Consider the following 17,235-nt stretch of genomic DNA (forward strand, 5'->3'; position numbering starts at 1 on the left):
CTATAGTGGGGCATGTTGTCACAGTCTATGGGGGAGGATCCATGAAATATTATCTAAAAAAAAAAAGGCCTGTAAAATTAAAACGGGTGTAAACACTGAAAGAGCGACATTAAACACTATAGAAACATTCTTTTGGCTGATTGAAATGGTATCGAATGAATTAAAACAAATATAACGCATGTGACAACTTGCCCCATGAAAACATCCATGTTGTTAGAACACAGTTTAACCTTTGGACTAAAGTGGACCTTCACTATTGTTGTCGCCTTCCCAGTTTTAGTGCATTGTGTTCACTCAGTGTCCAGATGAATGTTTGTTTGTTGAATTGAGGACATTTACAGGCCATTTCGATTTCCTGTTGACCATGAAAGTGTGTTTTGCATTATTGTTTGACTTTTAAAACTTTTTTGTTCATATGACAATGGAGTACTCACTGTGATTTTTCCTGCATGTTTATATATTTAAAAAGAAACCAGTATAGGTCATTGTGTCTCTTGCAGGAGATGAGATGAGATGAGCTAGTGTCCGTTCCTCGGTCATATTTTGTAGTTTCTTAAATAATACCTGCCAACTGGCGACGTTCTTATTCTGATTCACAGAAATTATTCAGCTAACAAAAAATATGCTTTAAAGGAACACTCCACTCATTTTCCGTCTCCCCTAGAGTTATACGGTTGAGTTTTACCGTTTTATAATCCATTCAGCCGATCTTCAGGTCCGGCGGTAGCTCTTTTAGCACAGCTTAGCATAGATAATTGAATCTTAGTACACAATGTAACTACAGAAGAGTCAAGTTTTAAATAGGAAAAATATCAAAACTCTTTGGTAATTTCTTGAGCGAAATGTTAACGGTCTAATCAGATTAAATGATGTATGCTAAGCTAAGCTAAAAGTGCTACCACCAGACCCGGAGATCGGCTGAATGGATTCAAAAACGGTAAAACTCAACCGTATAACTCTAGGGGAGACGGAAAATGAGCATATTTCCAAAAAAAGTGGAGTGTTCCTTTAAGAACATTTCGATTAAGTTATAAAAACACTGTTCTCTGAACATTCAAAACATCCTGTTTTTAAACCGTTTTGGTCACACTTTAGTTTAGGGTCCAATTCTCACCATTAACAACGACTTTTGCCTCAAAAAACTTCTAATTATGAAGCTTCATTAATTATTCCCTTTATTTGACCAGGTGAAGTCCCATTGAGATATTCAAATCTCTTTTACAAGGGAGCCCTGGGGCAACAATACACAAGTTACACAGAATCACAAAAACGGACTCAACAAACAAACAGATTTACAATGTTAAACAATTTAAAGCAATATAAAAGGGGCTATTAAAAACATGTGCATTTTTCAAATTTGGAACATTTAAGTACTTCATTAATTACTGCTTATTAATAGTTAGTAAGGTAGTTGTTAAGTTTATGTAGAATATGATCATGCAGAATAAGGCCTTAATATGTGCTTTTTAAGCGCTAATAAACAGACAAAAATATCCTTGTAATATGCATGATAATATGCAACTGGTTAATATTGAGAACTGGTCCCCAAACAAAAGTGTTACCAACGTTTTTTCTTGGTTATGCGAATGTTAAAGAAAAATGTGGAATGTTCTTGGAACATTACTAGGGCTGCAACTAACGATTATTTTGATCATCGATTAGTTTGCCAATTATTTTTCCGATTAATCGGATAAAATTACGTTTTTTTCTTATTGATAAAACACACTATTCCACATCCTGCCCAATGCTGTCCTTCAAACAAGCGTGTCAGCTGAGTGATGGTGAATATATCTACCCTTACAAAAACGAACCATGGTTTTACAACAAATAAAACAAACAAAAAAATTATAATAATGATAAATAAATAAATAACATGGTTGTTGTAGTTATTCCACGGTTACCACAAATTAACCATGACTTTGCTTCAAATCCATAGTTAACTATATGGTATTTGTGTGGTTATACAAATGGTAATCGGGACGCCCAAAAACCATTAATTCCGAAACGAACATCCAGCTAAACGTTTCACATGAACGATGTATAAATAATTTTTGTGCTAACTGTTTAAAGGGTTATTTCACCCAAAAATGAAAATTCTGTCATTAATTACTCACCCTCATGTTGTTCGACACCCGTCAGACCTCCGTTCATCTTCGGAACACAAATGAAGATATTTTTGTTGAAAGCTGATGGCTGAGAAAGGCTTCAGATAGGCCTCCATTGGCATTCAGTACATTTACACTCCCAAGACCCATAAAAGGCACTTAAAATGTCGTTACAAAGTCCATCTCACCACAGTGACTCTAAAATAATTTTACGAAGCGACGACAATAGTTTTTGTGCGCAAAAAAAAATCAAAACAACACCTTTATCCAACTTGTTCTTGTCTTCCGTGTATGCCTCCACGACGCATGCGCGAGAATATGATGCAGATCCGGCGTTCGGACACATGACCCAGAAGCGATTTGTTTACAAGCAGAGGAAGACGCGCGTATCTAAGCTGTTGAATTCTACATTGATCGTGCTTTAGGTCTCGGCGTAGTGCTCAAAATGGGGTTAAAGTGTGCATTTCATAGATTCCCGAACCCCGGCGCTACGTCATATTCTCGCGCATGCGTCGTGGAGGCACACACGGAAGACAAGAACAAGCTGGATAAAGGTGTTATTTTGGTTTTTTTTTGCGCACAAAAACTATTGTCGTCACATCGTAAAATTATTGTAGAGCCACTGTGGTGAGATGGAGTTTGTTACGACGTTTTAAGCGCCTTTTATGGGTCTTGTGAGTGAAAATGTACTGAATGCCAATGGAGGCCTATCTGAAGCCTTTCTCAGCCATCAGCTTTACACTAAAATATCTTCATTTGTGTTCCGAAGATGAACGGAGGTCTTACGGGTGTCGAACGACATGAGGGTGAGTAATTAATGACAGAATTTTCATTTTTGGGTGAACTAACCCTTTAAGAACATCATTAAAGACCAGATAACATTGAGTGAATGTTTTATTAATGTTACTGGAAGAATGATTGTTCATAACTTTGAGAAAAACGTGCCAGAATGGTAGGTAAAGTTCTGAGAACGTTCCGTTACATTGTGTCCACGAAGCCACAGCAAGTGATAAAAATAATATTTTACATAATGTTAAAGGGTTAGTTAATCCAAAAATGCAGTTCCACACCTGTAAGACCTCCGTTCATCTTCGGAACACAAATGAAGATATTTTTGTTGAAATCCAAAGGAATAAATGACATTATTTTCATTTTTGGGTGAACAAACCCTCTTGTACTGACCAGCCGTGACAGCGATAAGTGACAATTCTATTTTGATCTTGTTAAACCAAGTCAGACCTTTTTATACATTTTCCATGCATTCTATAAACAATTTGAAAGTGTGAACTGAGTACTTCGAACATGATCATAGTAGGAGCAGATTTAGGCACATGTGCTTGGATCTGCAGTTTTGTTCTGTGTCAGATCGCTGTGATTCGAGCAGGGTCGATACTTCCTGTGGAATAGATTGAGACACGGATAGTGGCTGAGATGATGACCTTGGGAAACATGATGGCGTGGAGAAGGCTGCTACTGAAATACACTGATAAAGAGAGAGTATATCTGATCATTCATATCGCTCACTTTCCTTTCTCTATAGTCGCAAGACCTTTATTTTTCAGTTGATTTTATAAATCTTGGTGGCATTTAAAGGGATCATGAACTGAGAAATCACAGTTTCCTTGTGCTTTTGACATATAAGAGGTCATCATACTATAAGAATATCCTGTACGTTTCAGAGCTGAAAACTTCCTTGTTAGTCCAAAAACAGCTTTTATTGTAACCAAGCTATGTGTCAGTAAATCAAACTTCACATTGTTTCTCTTAGTAACATGAAACTAATCTGTTGTTTAAACTGTGATTATATTATGTATAGAAAGCGATGAAAGAACGCTCCGGAGCTGTCAATCAAACAGTGGCTGCCATAGATCTAAATATATTCAACACTTTTCACGATTAGTAAACCAAGGGGCGTAAATTTCATCTAACAGTTGGGGGGGACAATAAACATAACATTTCCCAAGAGCAATTTTTGAAGGGGACACAAATAATGCAGCCAAAATCGTACTTGTAAGGATACATGTGTACCACAAAAGAACATTTTGTACCTATTTGGCGTTTTGGTGCACTGAAAAATGATCTAATGTCCGTTTTTCTTTTCTCTCATTTTATCTGACCAACAACACCAAGCGATAGTTGTTTAAATATGAGTAAGGTTCACCACCACGTAGTCATATCATAATTCTTAAATTATCTTGTATCCTCCACAGGCCTAGTATTTTATACTATGATATTCAGATATTTAGATATTCAACTGCTGCAAGCCCTCTGATCTGCCACTTATTATCATATTGAGCAAAACCCAACACAGATCGGACAGTGCGGCCGTGCGCATATACTTTCGGTTTAGAATTAGCGCCAATTCGGGGGCGGGTTGCTTGAATTGTGGGTTCATTAGCCTATTATTCTTAATGAAAACACAACAACAAAACGGTACAATGACAAACTCACTTAAATAGGCGCTTATACATTTCGTTTAAACCCAAATCTTCTGCGATCATCTGGTCTGTCAGCTCCTCACTCTCTGATGAATGAGATCTGACTCCTGCTGTGTCTGTGCTGCGACTCTCGTTCGGCTCGTGCTGTATTGAGCAGACACGTTCAGTTTTTAATTGTTGTGTCTGTTCTGTAACTGAACTAAATGATTTTATTACTATAAAAATGGAAACAACGATGGCCTGGGACGGTGGGCAAGTGATGTTAACGGTGTTTGGCCTAATCTGTATTAAAGAGAAAAGAATCACTTCCTCTGATGTTTAAAGTGAATAAAATAGCCTTGACCGCTACTTACTGGTGTCTAAAGAGCTTTGTCCTCTCCCCAGACTTGTGGTAGTTGCTTTTTTTATGGTCTATGGTTCTAAACGTAAAAATTAGTTTTGCCCCGTTTGCATTTGTATTGTTTTAACACTTACACAATTATTTTAAGTATATATCATTATATTATTTACAATACTCAGCATGTTTTTTAGGGGGGGGGGGCAGCCCTCAGATGGGGGGGGGGTAGTAGTCTAGTAGTAGTCACTGTAGTCACTGTAGTCTCTCAGCAGCCAATCACAGCAGTGGGCGTTTACACTGTAGTCTCACAGCAGCCAATCACAGCAGTGGGCGTTTACACTGTAGTCTCACAGCAGCCAATCACAGCAGTGGGCGTTTACACTGAAGTCTCACAGCAGCCAATCACAGCAGTGGGCGTTTACACTGAGAAGTCTCACAGCAGCCTATCACAGCAGTGGGCGTTTACACTGTAGTCTCTCAGCAGCCAATCACAGCAGTGGGCGTTTACACTGAAGCCTCCCAGCAGCCAATCACAGCAGTGGGCGTTTAAACTGAAGCCTCACAGCACCCAATCACAGCAGTGGGCGTTTACACTGAAGTCTCACAGCAGCCAATCACAGCAGTGGGCGTTTACACTGAAGTCTCACAGCAGCCTATCACAGCAGTGGGCGTTTACACTGAAGCCTCACAGCAGCCAATCACAGCAGTGGGCGTTTACACTGTAGTCTCTCAGCAGCCAATCACAGCAGTGGGCGTTTACACTGAAGCCTCACAGCAGCCAATCACAGCAGTGGGCGTTTACACTGAAGTCTCACAGCAGCCAATCACAGCAGTGGGCGTTTACACTGAGAAGTCTCACAGCAGCCTATCACAGCAGTGGGCGTTTACACTGAAGTCTCACAGCAGCCAATCACAGCAGTGGGCGTTTACACTGAGAAGTCTCACAGCAGCCTATCACAGCAGTGGGCGTTTACACTGTAGTCTCTCAGCAGCCAATCACAGCAGTGGGCGTTTACACTGAAGCCTCCCAGCAGCCAATCACAGCAGTGGGCGTTTACACTGAAGCCTCACAGCACCCAATCACAGCAGTGGGCGTTTACACTGAAGTCTCACAGCAGCCAATCACAGCAGTGGGCGTTTACACTGAAGTCTCACAGCAGCCTATCACAGCAGTGGGCGTTTACACTGAAGCCTCACAGCAGCCAATCACAGCAGTGGGCGTTTACACTGTAGTCTCTCAGCAGCCAATCACAGCAGTGGGCGTTTACACTGAAGCCTCCCAGCAGCCAATCACAGCAGTGGGCGTTTACACTGAAGCCTCCCAGCAGCCAATCACAGCAGTGGGCGTTTACACTGAAGCCTCACTGCAGAGGCTAAAATCAGGGTAGGAAAAATGCCTATTATTTCTGAATCATGACCATTTATGATGTAAAAATCATACTAACACTATAAGTGCACCACATGAAATCATGAAAACAATAAAACAATGCAGTTCACAACTCCTTTAAGGAGACCAATACATTGACTGTACATTATAAGTTTGGACAGACTACAAAAATTCTCATTAAAAACCTTTTGATAAGAAAGCTTATGCTTGAAATAAGTTTGGAAAAAATTGTACCTTGTAAGAATGTCTTTGCAAAGAAGTTTAGGTGAAAATGAAATGAGTGAGTTTTGTGTCAAGCTGCATGAGTTTTCATTCTTTGAATCGGATCTTGAAAAAGCTCAAATATATGAAAATCGAAAATATTCGATTTTCGTCATGATTTCCGTATTACATTTGTGTTATTTCAAAGTTTGGATTAGCCTGGCTCCGCCCTCCTACGTACTTCCGCTCAACGTTCATTTTCCTTCAGTTCTCCGTCTGGGATTGCGGTATATTCTCTGGTTTTCTCCGGTCAAATTTGAACCGGTCCAATCAGCGGACAGAGGGAGTGGCTGAGAACAATGACGTTGATGTCGTGCCATACACTCAAAAAATTATTTTATGATGCTGTTCACTTTATTTAAGCAATTAATCTTGATTTAACACAATTATATCAGGTTTTTGGTTCAAATGTAATTGATTCATGTTAAACTGACTTAAAACCTTTACTCTTTGACATAACTTGATGTTTTCATTTTGAAATAACATGTTTCAATCAAGTAACCCAATCAAACAAGACTTTCACTTCCCATCAGCTTTGCGAAGGGGCTGAATTCGGAGAGTAAATGTTGATGCATTTTTAACAAGATGAGAAAATGGAGATACTTTTTAATGCTTAATGTTTTGTTATGTTGATATTTAAAGGTTTTTGTTATGTTAGTGGTTTTGGAGGTTACCTGACAGTGTGTGCCTGGGGTGAGGACCTGCTAATAACAATTAAAGTTGTTTTAATAATAAAAAACAACTACTTTGGGCATAGCATGGATGTAACAAAACCATCTTCTGGCTAGACCTTTTCAAAGGTTTTGTAAATGTTGTCAAAATAGTATTTCACTAGTAAAAATAATCAATTAAACTGGATTACTTGTTTTGGTTTGTTTTTTATATTCATTTTAGAATAATTCAATTGAATAGTTTTGGACAAAATAAAGAATGTTAACCTGATTTAACTAAATGGCATTGAATTAACCTTACATAAAAAACGTACGTTTACTGAAATAAACAATTTTTATTAAATTCAACATAACCCAATTACATGGAACCTGTTGACATAAAAAAATTAAGTATCATTTTTTTGAGTGTACGACATGACCAAACGTTAGCGATTGGTTAAGGCAGATCAGAGCGGCTCTGGGCACATCCAATAGTTTTAAACTTCAACAGAGTTCCCGCCTTCAAGGAAGTTAACGCTTGTCAATGGAGAGTGTCCAGACTCTCTGTACAAATGAAATGGACGAGAGTCTGGTAGGACCAGGGCAGGCAAATTTCTTTCCCAGGATAGAGAACAAGCGGACTGAAAGAATGCTGTAGACTACAGTAGAAAACACATGCTCAGGGGATCATCATATAGTGCTCTGATATGTTGTCTCATATATTGATTATATTGATATAGCCTATAGAGTTTCTTCAGAAAGTATTCACCCTCATCAATTATGTATCAGTCTGTTATGTTGCAAAGTCTGTTTAGAGCATATTTACTAACAGCTCTTCTGCTGGCCCTTTACAACATTATTACTGGCTCTACCATAAAACATTATGATTGTTGTGTTTAGTAATGCGTTTTTACATTTGCCAGAAAACAAATATGACAGTGGCCAAAGGATATAGGGCAGTTTATTCGCTTAAATTGAAGATTCATCCATTCAATGTTACATTCTTGGTTTTCAATTAAAGTTTGCTCATATTCTTAGTTATTTATATACATTTATATTATATATAGTTTATAGTTTTACAAAGCCTGCCAACAAAATAATACATTGTGTTTTCAAAGCGAGCTTTTTACACATGTGGCGTAATAAAGAGCTAGGCTGTTTAATTCATTTATAGACAATTATTAAGTACGTTTGTGTTAATGTGTTTAATTATCTGTCTTTTCTCCTGAATGAATTGAAAGCTCTATACATTTCATATATTGTTTTTGCAATTGCCAGGTGGTAACAAATTGTGTTACATTGCATGTTAACAACATACACTCACCTAAAGGATTATTAGGAACACATACTAATACTGTGTTTGACCCCCTTTCGCCTTCAGAACTGCCTTAATTCTACATGGCATTGATCCAACAAGGTGCTGAAAGCATTCTTTAGAAATGTTGGCCCATATTGATAGAATAGCATCTTGCAGTTGATGGAGATTTGTGGGATGCACATCCAGGGCACGAAGCTCCTGTTCCACCACATCCCAAAGATGCTCTATTGGGTTGAGATCTGGTGAGTGTGGGGGCCATTTTAGTTCAGTGAACTCATTGTCATGTTCAAGAAACCAATTTGAAATGATTCAAGCTTTGTGACATGGTGCATTATCCAGAGGATGGGTACATGGTGGTCATAAAGGGACGGACATGGTCAGAAACAATGCTCAGGTAAGCCGTGGCATTTAAACGATGCCCAATTGGCACTAAGGGGCCTGAAGTGTGCCAAGAAAACATCCCCCACACCATTACACCACCACCACCAGCCTGCACAGTGGTAACAAGGCATGATGGATCCATGTTCTCATTCTGTTTACGCCAAATTCTGACTCTACCATCTGAATGTCTCAACAGAAATCGAGACTCATCAGACCAGGCAACATTTTTCCAGTCTTCAACTGTCCAATTTTGGTGAGCTTGTGCAAATTGTAGCCTCTTTTTCCTATTTGTAGTGGAGATGAGTGGTACCCGGTGGGGTCTTCTGCTGTTGTAGCCCATCCGCCTCAAGGTTGTGTGTGTTGTGGCTTCACAAATGCTTTGCTGCATACCTCGGTTGTAACGAGTGGTTATTTCAGTCAAAGTTGCTCTTCTATCAGCTTGAATCAGTCGGCCCATTCTCCTCTGACCTCTAGCATCAACAAGGCATTTTCGCCCACAGGACTGCCGCAGACTGGATGTTTTTCCCTTTTCACACCATTCTTTGTAAACCCTAGAAATGGTTGTGCGTGAAAATCCCAGTAACTGAGCAGATTGTAAAATACTCAGACCGGCCCGTCTGGCACCAACAACCATGCCACGCTCAAAATTGCTTAAATTACCTTTCTTTCCCATTCTGACATTCAGTTTGGAGTTCAGGAGATTGTCTTGACCAGGACCACACCCCTAAATGCATTGAAGCAACTGCCATGTGATTGGTTGATTAGATAATTGCATTAATGAGAAATTGAACAGGTGTTCTAATAATCCTTTAGGTGAGTGTACATTACTGTGCTATGATTTCTCTCTTCATATTCTTTCATTACTCGTGGCTCATCTTTAGCGCTGTGGATATTTCAAATCCCCTAACCTTAAGTATTAAACTTTAGTGCAGAACTTGTCTTGCACCGGTTGTGCTGCTGACAAGAATGATACCTCAAATCATGTTGAAGCGAGATATGCTACAGTATCACTGCTCTAGGCATTAGCTTTCCTTCATAAGGATGCAGGCGGCTGGGGATTTTCACATAATCTTGATAAAACAAGAGGACATAAATCCCATGGACTTACATTGAAGGTGCAGAAAATGTTTTTAAACTCATGTTTAGTCCTTCTCCCTCACTTTTCTGTGCAATTTTTATGCTGGGATTGTATTATTGCTTCTTGTTCCACCGCCAAATGGCTGCAAAGAGTCTGATTAATGTTGTTTCTCTTTCTTTATTCTTCTTTTTTCCCTCTCTTTTTGTTTTCTGCACCTGTGCTACTGTGCAGCGTGTTAAAATGAGTCTAATCTCTGATCACTACTGTCATTTACAGCAGGACAAAATGTGCCCCCTAATCACACACACACACACACACACACACACGCACGCACACATTTCCTTGTTTTATAGGCACATTCCATACGCATAATGATTTTTATACTATACAAACCGTATATTATATCCCCTATCCCTAAACCTACCCATCACTGAAAACCTTCTGCACTTTTATATTTTCTTAAGATGATTTATTAGCTGTTTGCCTCAGGGACCAAATAAAATGTCCACTTTGTCCCCATTACATACAGAACACCTGATCCACACACACACACACACACACACACACACACACACACACACACACACACACACACACACACACACACACACACACACACACACACACACACACACACACACACACACACACACACACACACACACACACACACACACACACACACACACACACACACACACACACACACACACACAGAGAGAAAGCAGAATCAGGTTTTCACAAAAAGTCTCCATGAATAATAAATGCTGTTGGATGAATTTCTCACTGCCTGTCTATCTCTCTGTCTGCCAGCGTTCAGATTCCATACGGCAGGCAACAGCTATAAAAGCCATTTACTCACCCTGTTGGTATAAAACGCTGTTTGTTTGACAAAGAAATCAAAATGAGAGTTCACATATCTAAAACTTTGGCATGTAGTGCAACAATAGTTACGAGAGACAAATTCCCATCAATTTTATCCATAGAGAAATTGCTTTTTAGGGTAACCTTTCAAGACCTACCATGATCTTTAGTGTTCTTACTGAACTCTATGGGCCCTATTTTAATGATCTGAACACATGGTCTAAAGCTCATGGCGCAGGTGCACTTAGGGTGTGTCCGAATCCACTTCTGCTAGTTTAATGACGGAAAAAACGGGCGGTGCATGGTCTAAAAGGGCTGTCCCTAGTCTCTTAATGAGTCATGGGTTTTGGGCATAACATCCAATAAACCAATCAGAGTCTCATCTCCCATTCCCTTTAAAAGCCAGTTGTGCTTGCACTATGGCGGATTCGCTATTTACATGGCGGATTTTGCGAGTGGAAAGACCCGAGAGGAATCCTTTTATTTTTAATATGTAAAAATGTGTGTGTGCTGCTGCCCTGTGTGTGTAATAATCAGAGTGTACACGCGTTGTGCACCCGCCTATAGGTGCATATTACTAACACACCGTTTAAATAACACAAAAAATATTGCGCTATTCATAGGGGTGTAACGATATTCAAACCGAACCGAAAAACCGCGATACACCACCCACGGTTCGAACCGCGATCCTCCCCGCCCCCATCTGCCCCAGCCCATCTCTCACTTCACCTTATGCCATTTTTTTCTTCCTTGACATTAGATTAAATAGTAATTAGTACACTTTAAGAGCTGTATTTTTACTAAATATTATAATAATAATAATATTATTTAACTTTGTCTTCCAAGTGCATGTCACGTTGACTTGGCATGTCACGTGATAGTTATCTCATTGTATTGCAGAACAGAGGAGCCAGAATGCAATAATACAACATAGTTGCGCAAGTGTGTGAAGCTTCAGTCCACTTGGGCCCTGCCCCTGTGTACAGTTACCTGTCACTGAGTCCAAAGTAAACTTGCAGAAGGGTTTCACTGAGCCCATGGCATTCTTCAGTGTATCGATGCCGTGGATGGGACCCATGTGGAAATCAGGCAGCCAATCGTAGCGCGGTTTTGCGTTTTCATGTGGACAGAGATTTTTTTAACCCTTAATCGTCCCTCAAGTAGGGTTTACGTTTGAGACCCTTGGGGTCAGATAGACCCCAAACTTTTACAGAGCGATTGCATAAGGAAAGATCATTTTTTTACATGGAAAACTATATATCATTTTTTTTATTTACTTCTCAACTATACATTTATGCTGTGTTTTTGTGGATATTTGGTAGTTTTTTTTATGAAAAAATCACTTGAATGATGATCTTAAATAAATATAAATAGTTTTTGGACATTGCTCTATGTGTTAGGGATAGAATACCGCCATCTGTAGGTTTTTGGAAAAACTTTAGGAATTATAGTTAAAGAGAAAGAAAGTGCAATGACCACATTATCCAATAGAGGTCCATAGGGAAGTTATGCAAAAGTTAAGCTGCCTTTCATCTTTCTATTATTTGCCCTTTTCCCTCTCTTTCTCATGATTGTTCCATGTTGCATTTGTGCTCTAGTATGTGTCCTTCATTTATGTATGGAATTTTTTCAGATTTATGCCAGTTTTGTTGATTTTATTTGCCAGTTTCTATAAAAATGCTCTCTGTTGCAGTCATACACATGTGTGTGTTTGTGTGTGTGTATGAGACAGAAAGTTCGTTCCACTTTGTGTTTATGCTCTAGGACCAGATATTGATATAAATGTAGACATTTTCAGATTTATACTGGATTTAGTTGATTTTTTTTTACAAACAAAGTGAAAAAAAAGCATTTTTTACATTTTCCCATTCATTACCAAAATCAAAAGAATACTCCAGACACCTGTGTGTGTGTGTGTGTGTGTGTGTGTGTGTGTGTGTGTGTGAGTGAACATGCTTGTTCCATATTGCATTTGTGCTCTAGTATTAGTACTTCATTTATGTATGAAAATCTTTCAGATTTATGCCAGTTTTGTTGATTTTATTTGCCAATTTCAATAAAAATACTCTCTGTTGCAGTCACACACATGTGTGTGTTTGTGTGTGTTTGTACGTGTGTGTGTATGAGATAGAAAGTTCGTTCTACTTTGTGTTTATGCTCTAGGACCAGACCTTGATATAAATGTGGAAATTTTCAGATTTATACTGGATTTAGTTAATTTTTTTTGACAAAAAAAGTAAAAAAAAAAAATTTTTTTTAGACTTTCCCATTCATTTTCAATGTGGGGTCAATCTGACCCAGAGGGACTTAAACGGTAAAAATTTTTATACACACCTTTAGGATAACCAAATCAAGCCCAGACTTTTTGTGCATGTTTAGATAGATCATTTAGGAAAAGTCACAGAGTCTCATGGCCCTGAGATGAAGGGAACACTTTTTAAAAATGGAGGAAAAGTCCAGTGGGGTCAGCTGGACCCCAAGGGACGATTAAGGGTTAAACCATGCCTGTGTGGACGCGATTGTTTTTTAAAACGGAGGAGGAGTCACATTGCGCCGGGTGTATGATAGGGCCCTATGACTTGTCCTTTTGAAGCCACTGGACAGTGTGATTTGCACACTGAGACTCGCGCTGGAATCGATATGGAAAAACCGACGCCATTGTTGGTTACTGTCTGTATCACTGTGTCAATCAGAGCAGAGGCTCTCAGAAAGGCGGGGTTTTGAGAGACCGAATCCGTTATCGAACCGTTTCAGACACTGTAAGAAAAGAAGTGATGTTGCAATGTATATCATGAGAAAATGGAAGTGTTTTTTGACCTTGGATGCTTGTAAACCTGTTGTAGGAGAATCCAAAAGAAAACGAGAAGCCTTTAATGTAGCATAATACAGGCACTTAAAGGGTTTTCGTGAATCCGGCCCCAAAGTCCCAAAATTATTTCCCAAAGGCTATAGCTCATAACACTCAAAAGAATGATGAGAATCATTGAATGAGGAGGCTGTGTGTTTGCGTTATATTTGGTGGTACTGTATGTTCTGATTCCTGAACCTCTGATCTCTTGTTCTTTCTTTTAGATTACAGGAAATGTGTAATGCAAGCCAAGCCTCGGGGGGGTTTCAGGGTGGAGTGTCAACCGGTGCGCTCTCTCCATTCCTATGGGAATTACATGTGGATACCTCAGTAAACCACCCCTTCACTGCTGTATTTGGCACTTGAGGTCTTTTGAAACTCGTGGCTAATATTAGAATGTGAACTCATCTGTCGGTGTGATGTAAGCCTGGGTTTGTGAGATATGAATGATCGGAAGATGAGTCACAGCGCTGCCGTTTCATAAAGACAACAAGGAAGACTTGTGCGTTAAAAAGTCTCAAAAAGACGTTTGACCATCATTATGAACTCAAAAAATTTGTAGGCTTTTTCTGGCCTGCTTAGCCAGGAAGAGACATGTAAAGGGGCTACAGATTTTTAATGTTTTCAAAAGAAGTCTCTTCTGCTCACCAAAGCTACATTTGTTTGTTTAAAAATACAAAAAACACAGTAATATTGTGATATATTATTACAATTTAAAAGAACTGTTTTCTATGTGAATTTATTGTAAAATGAAATTTATTCCTGTGATAAAAGCTGAATTTTCAGCATCATTCCTCCAGTCTTCAGTGTCACATGATCCTTCAGAAATCATTCTAATATGATGATTTGCTAAGAAACATGTATTATTTTTTATCAATGTTGAAAGCAGTTGTGTACATTTTCTTCAGGATTCTTTGAATAGAAAGTTCAAAAGAACATCATTTATTTGAAATTGAAAGCTTTTGTAACATTATAAACTGCAGTTCAAAAGTTTTTTGGTCAGTAAGAATGGTTTTGGGGGGATAGAAATTAAAGAAATTAATCATTTTATTCAACAAGGACGCATTAAATTGATTTAAGACACGTATAATGTTACAAAAGAGTCTATTTCAAATAAATGCTGTTCTTTTGAACTTTCTATTCATCAAAAAATCCTACAAACATGTTTTCATCATTGTTAATAATCATAAATGTTTCTTGAGCATCAAATCATCATATTAGAATGATTTCTGAAGAATCATGTGACACTGAAGAAATTACTTTAAAAGTCATTCAGCTTTGAAAATTGAAAATTCAGCTTTGATCACAGGAATAAATAGCATTTTAAAATATATTCAAATAGAACACAATCATTTTAAATTGTAATATTATTTCACAATATTACTGTTTTTCGTCATTTTAATCAAATAAATGCAGTCTTGGTGAGCATAAGAGACTTATATATAGAATTTATAGACATTATTGTGGGTTTTATGTTTTTCTGTTGTTTTTATTTGTTTTATACATTAAGATCTTTCAAATTTTAGTTTCTAAACATTGACTAACAAAATGTTTTTAGTTTTATCTTAACAGAAAATGATTAGTCATATTATAGCTAATTAAGCTTTTGTTTATGGTGAAAATTACGTTATTAGAAATTATTATATTGACCTACGTCAAGTAACATTTTGGGTTATGTCTATTGAAAATATATTGATTAAGTAATATGGTCTTTATAATATTTTTTTTTTTACTTTGTACGAATGGTTTTATCTTTGGGAAAATAAATATTTTGATTAATATTAAATCAAAATGTAAACACAAATATATTAAATCAACATAAATTAAAACATTTTTTTATTAGTTTTCAAAGTACAATTTTTTAAATATTGTTTTAGTTTGTGTGTGACTTAGAATCTCTGCCTGTGCAAAATTAATAAGTACTTACTATTCCACATACAAAACTTTGAAAACAAATCTGATTGGAGTTTGCCAGATTGAGTGTGTTTGTCTTTTCGTGTGCATTATGCATCAGACGTACAGTGAGCAGACTGTGGGTGGGCTGTGCTTCTTCTCCCTGCCAGTATAATGATGTTCAGAGAGCCCTCTCTCGCTCTCTGTGGTGCATGCTGGGAATAGATTTGTGTCAGACAGTTGTGTACAGAGTGTTTGGTATCACTCTTGACTCTGTGACGTATGCTTTTGTTTCCCCTCTTCAGTGTGTTTGTTATGTATTACCCGCGAGGGTTTTGTTATGTGCACACTGTAGTCAGAGTCAGGCACAGCATCAGTCGCCTGCAGGGAAAACACTTCTTCTCACACTGAGAAATCTCTTAAAACATTAGTCTTCTAGTTGAAAGCGGCTAAAGTAACACATGTGCCCCATTCATTTAAAGGAGTCATGAATTGCGAAATCAAATGTTTTTCGTGTATATGTGTCTATGGGCGCATGGTCTGAAGTGCAGGTGCACTTAGGCCGTGTCCGAATCCACTTTTGCTAGTTTAACGACGGGAAAAATGGTCGACGCGCCAGGCGCAGGGTCTAAAAGGGTTGTCCCTAGTCTCTTAAAGGGGTGGCAAAACACATTCTTTCGAAGGCTTGATTGTGTTTGTGGGGTGCACTGTAACATGTGTTCATGCTTCGTTTTTAAAAAAGTGAATTTTTTTCATATATTTGACCTTTATTCTACACTGCTCTGTCCCTCCTTGTAAAAACGGTCTGATGGTTTCCGGGTTGTATGAAGTCAGTCCTCAAAAATACGCAATGGGCTCAGATTGGTTAGCTGGCCCAGTGTGTTGTGATTCGCTTACCGCAGTGCACGTATGTCGGAAACGTCACGCCCCTTACCTTTACCGGTAGACTGTGCTTTGGGCAGTATTAGAAACAATGGCGTCAATAAAACCATACCAATTTGAGCCCGAATCAGACCCAGAACATTTTAGTGAAGATGATCGAGCAGAACCTGTTCATTCCTCAAGAGTAAAGACTGCGGATCTATAGTGATCGCTACTGAATGGCACTGTTACTTTTGTATTTTTTAGAACGATTATAGCCAAATATCTGTCGCACACTGTCAGGTCTCCAATTGAAAATTTTCTAGTGAGCGATCACATCTAAAATTTTCAGTTGGCCAAATTGAATTTCTTGAAATTTAATTGAATGAAATTGCATCAATTCACAGAAATTTAATTTGGCCAACTGAAAAATTTAGATGTGATCGCTCACTAGAAAATTTTCAATTGAAGACCTGATTTTTTTTTTTACAGTGCAAGAACTATTAACCCAAAACAAACACTAAACATTGGCTTTACTATAGTAGCCAAATCACACACAGAACCATGTTTAGCAAGCATGTAGATAAACAATACATAAAAGCTCTAATCAAAGAATCACGTTAAGTATGAATGAGCATTTAACAGACTGGTTTGCAGAACAGCGTTGTCATCTGTTTACTTCCTTGCTACAACCTACAATTAACAATACGAACTATTACAGAAAAACACATCGCCGAAAAATAAATCACACTTACAGGTTGTGGCCCGTAAACAGCTTCTGTTTTTAAATCCATCTTTCAGGACAAGCCGTTGT

General features: G+C 38.2%; 1 protein-coding gene across 2 annotated transcripts in view; it reads left to right on the plus strand.

Annotated features, from left to right (window-relative positions):
* dlg4a (discs, large homolog 4a) overlaps positions 1–17,235 on the plus strand; it is a 192,361-nt gene that overhangs the window by 548 nt on the left and 174,578 nt on the right. The gene's annotated exons all lie outside the window — the stretch shown is intronic.

This window comes from Gobio gobio, assembly GCF_949357685.1.
Source record: "Gobio gobio genome assembly, chromosome: 4".
NCBI lineage: Eukaryota > Metazoa > Chordata > Actinopteri > Cypriniformes > Gobionidae > Gobio > Gobio gobio.